This window comes from Sapajus apella, unplaced genomic scaffold (genome assembly GCF_009761245.1).
Source record: "Sapajus apella isolate SASKATOON/1434 unplaced genomic scaffold, GSC_monkey_1.0 scaffold107, whole genome shotgun sequence".
In the NCBI taxonomy this organism is placed as follows: Eukaryota; Metazoa; Chordata; class Mammalia; order Primates; family Cebidae; genus Sapajus; species Sapajus apella.
Genome location: NW_022437047.1, coordinates 6,569,330 through 6,573,872, shown reverse-complemented (window position 1 = coordinate 6,573,872; position 4,543 = coordinate 6,569,330).

Sequence of the window (4,543 nt, the reverse complement as noted above, 5' to 3'; positions counted from 1 at the left end):
TTAGCTGCGTAGAGCGGAGGGACCAGCTCCCAGCCGCGGGCGGGGGCAGGGGGGCGTGACCAGAGGACTCCCCGCCCACCACGCCCCCTTAGCCCGGCGGCCGGGGTCCCCGACAGGACATTGTTGAAGAGTGGCGTGTCTTTCCCCCAAGGGTCCTGCGCAGGGCACTGGAAAATTGGGCTTTCCCAGGGTCCCTAAGTCCTGGTGGGGCTCGGCCTTCGCAGGAGTTTTTTTCCTCATGAACTTCCTCTGTGACTTTCAGTGGCTTAGCCGTCCTCTCTGAGCTAAGCGTTCCTGAAGAAAAGTTAGCAGAGCCACCGGGAGGGCCTTGCCTTAGCAGCCTAAGCAGGGTCCATGTGCCGCGTGAGACCAAAAACTAAGAAAAAGGGTGATGAGTGGGCAGCAGATGGTGAGGGGTTATCAGGACTCCTTCTCTGCGATCTCAACCCATTCCTGCCCTGTCCCTGACGATGGACCAGCTCTCCCAAAGGGTCTGATCTGTGTGGTGGGCAGCAGGGAGGACTCTCAAGTCTCCACCAGGGTGAGAGGCAGTTCTGCTCCCCATCCCCAGTCAGTGCCCAGTCTGGGACCATGATGGAGCGGCTGACCCACTTTTCAAACCTTCCAAGGAGGAGTGAAGGGCTTGAAGGCAGAGTTAAGCCCCCTCTCAGGACAGACTTGCACAGAGCTGGCCAACATAGATCTGAATGGCCCGGGAAGCCTGAGCTCTCATCCCTAGAGGATATTTACACAAAGCAAGGCACTGCTATTGGGTCCTGGATGCTGGTAACCTGGAGACACAGGTAAGCACAAGAACCTTTTTGGTTGCTGGTAAAGCTCCCTGGGCCAAACCCTCATTCTCCTGTTCTGACACTGGAGCATGCTTGGAAATGCAGCCTGTCCTCCTTCTCCTGGTCAGGCTATTTATGGGGAGCACAGGGTGGTCACTTCAAGCCCAAGCCAGGTCACTTCCCAGGATGTCTTTGGGCGGATGTGTTCTCAGATAGAGGATACCCCTCTGTGTGCTCCCAGGAGAGGTCCTCACAGCTGAGGTCTTAGCATTTCCCCGCAGCCCATCCCTTTGAGGTAACACAGCATCCCCCAATCCCCTGGTCTAGCCCTCCTTGATTTACTGTGAACAAGGGTCAGGGGTTGGCAGAGAAGAGGAATCGGTGGTCTTAGAATGTGCAGCAGTTTTCAGGCCTAACTGGCCGAAACCCTTCTTGTTGAGTTTCCTCGGGCTTGGCTTTTTTGCTGAAAAGACATGCTTTAAATTGCACAGACATTTCTGAATCTCTGCTTCACAAAACGCTGAGACAAAGCTAAGGCAAGCATTCTGCAAGTACCATATAGGGATGCAGAGACTGAGGCTTGCTGTGGATTTCCCATGAGCCAGAGGCAGAGCCAAAGTTTCCAGGAGCAAATGTCTTGGTGTGCTGAGAAGAGCCAGCTCTCCCTGGGTCTTGTTAGCCCTGCTCCTCACCAAGAGATTCTAGGGCAGTTGATTTCTCTCTCCTCAGTTCCCTCAGTCAACAGCCATGCACTGGAGAGGGAATGGGAAGGAGCAGCATGCTTGCCATGTGTTGGATTGCGCTGACGCATATTCACCCTTATTATCTTATTTGACCTACACCTCTCTCCCAGTGTGATTGTCTCTGCTTTACAGAGGAAGGAGATGTCCTCATTGGCTGTGTGAGCCTAAGCAAGTGACTTATCACCTTTGAGGAGCAGAGCTTGGATTCACATACAGTCTGGGCCGGCTGCAAACAAGGTTCAAACTCTTTTTTTTTTTGAGTTGGAGGTTCACTCAGTCACCCAGGCTGGAGTGCAATGATGTGATCTCAGCTCACTGCAAACTTCGCCTTCCGGGTTCAAGTGATTATCCTGCCTCAGCCTCCCAAAGTAGCTGGCATTGCAGGTGTGCACCACCATGCTCAGCAATTTTTTTTTTTTTTTTTTTTTTAAGTAGAGACAGGGTTTCACCATGTTGGCTAGGCTGGTCTCGAACTCCTGACCTCAGGTGATCCACCCATCTCAACCTCCCACAGTGCTGGGATGACAGGCATGAGCCACTGCACCTGGCCTATTCAAACTCTTTTCCTGGCCGAAGTAGATGATCTTGAAGCTACTGAAGCTTCAGCTTCTGGGTCTCTCACACATTACACATTCCTTCCAGAGCCCCAGTTTTGCATTTTACTTTGTATTTTCTTCTTTCTTTTTAGAGATGGGGTGTTATTATGTTGCCCAGGCTGGCCCTGAATTCCTGGGATCAAAAGACTCTGTTGCCTCAGCCTCCTGAGTAGCTAGGAATACAGGCAGCACCATTACATCTGACTTCTATTCTTTTTCTGAGAAAGACCCTCCACGCCTCCCCACTCCAACTCCCGCTACTTCCTTCCATTGTATCAGGTTCAGATCTGCTAATGTGACCAGCTGCCCAAGTTTGCCTGGGACTGAGGGGTTTCCAGGAATGCAGGACTTTCAATGCTAACACCAGCAAAGCCTTGGGTAACCTGGTATTTGGCAGTCACCCTAGATACAACCCTGTCCTCAAAAGTCTCCTAGGGACCTGGGGAAAAAGCAGCTCTTTATGGTGGTTCGGAGCATGGACCCTGATCTTGACTTTGCTGTGTGGATGGTCTTGGTTTGTCAAGGCTCAGAAGGGTTCATCTGCCATGAGACATGGGACTTGGCCCTCACCTACAGAGCCTGGGTGGCCTCAGGCCCACCAGTCACCCCGTCCTCCAAACGCCCATCACCCCTGAAGGGTGGTGAGCTCCCTGTCTCCTGGGGCCTCCCTGCCATGGTACCTGCAGTGCAGTACCACACAGTGTCATCTTAAAGTCAGTTTCTGACAGCTCTTCCTCTGGTGGATTTATGGCAGCTGCTACAGCTATTGATAAGTGAGAACTCTCTCGTCAGCTGTTAGCCTGGGCATGCATGTGTCTAACTCAGTCTGCCAACACTCTAACTCAGGCTCATGTGCACATCCCTATCTTTGCCTTTATCTGATCTACCTGAGGGTGCCAACCCACAGCCCCTTGCCCACGTGCATAGACACAAATTCACACAGCTGCCCACAAACATACACACGTGTTATAGCCCCATTTGTACACACATACACACATATCCAACAATGTGTGAATCCACTCACATCTTATCTCCACACGTAGATACACCTGCATATCTGCACTGAGAGCAGTTGGGCCAGGTGCCTTCCAGGCTCCATATGGTACTGAGGACGTGGTGAGCAGCAGGTGCCTGCGATTCAGGCTCACTTCCTAACAGTATGAGGAGGGAGCCAGGTCAGGTAGACAGTCGCAACAGGTCCCTAGTGCCCTGCTTCCGCCCCAGCAGTCTAAGGCAAGGAGGGTGCGACCGTTTAGCAGACTGACCTCTGTCCTGGCATGTTAGCATCCTGAGCTGCTCTATGCAGTGTTTCAACAAAGTGATGCTCATGACAGGAAAGTCCTGGAAAGGCAGAGTTTGGTACTGAGCCTGACGGCATAGGGTCAGGGGATCTGAGTCAGTCTGGATGTGTCAACTGTATACTGGATATGCCCTCTCTGGAGTTAGTAGCTCAGCTGTGGGCTCACTGAGCCCACTGCTGTGGGGAAGGACTCCCAATTTCCAGCCAGGTAGGTGGGTATCCAGGCCCACCTACTGTGACGTGTTTCTCCTGCCCTCTTGCTGTACCCAGGCCAGGTGTAGAGTGGCTGCCTCAGTTTCCTCTGACATGAGGATGGGTTCCTTCTCCTATCTGCCTGAGGCCTTGCCTATCTCTTTAACTGAGGGACTCTGTGGTGCCACCTGTTTCCTTGTACCCATCTAATAGTTAGTGGTCCCAGTAACCATTTTGCCCACTGGCCCTGACTCCTGGTTTGTATGGACATTCACACAGGTGGGCAGAGTCTCCTGTAACGCTGACTTTCCCTGTTTCTACCCCACAGTAGTCTCCTTTGCTTTTTCAGCCTGCCACATGGCTGAGCCTGAGTAGACAAACACATCGAAGGATCTCTCTCTTTCCAGATGATTCTTTTTCCCAGCATACCTCTGCCTCCAGGCAGAACTGCTCCCTACTTGAAACCTCAACAGAGCTTTTAAAAGACTTTAGTAGGTCTGACTCAGTGGCTTATACCTGTAATCCCAACACTTTAGGAGACTGAGGTGAGAAGATCACTTGAGCCCAGGAGTTTAAGACCAGCCTGAGCAACATGATGAAAACCTGTCTCTACAAAAAGAAAAGAAAAGAAAAATTAGGTCGGGCATGGTGGCTCACGCCTGTAATCCAAGCACTTTGGAGGCCAAGGTGGATGGATCACCTGAGGTCGGGAATTCAAGACCAGCCTGACCAACATGGTGAAACCTCGCCTTTAAAAAAAAAAAAGTAAAATAAAATAAAATAAAATAAAAAGAAAAGAAAAATTAGCTGGGTATGATGGCATACACCTGTAGTACCAGCTACTCGGGAGGCTGAGGTAGAAGATCGCTTGAGCCTGAGAGGTTGAGGCTGCAGTGAGCCATGGTTGCACCACTGCACTCC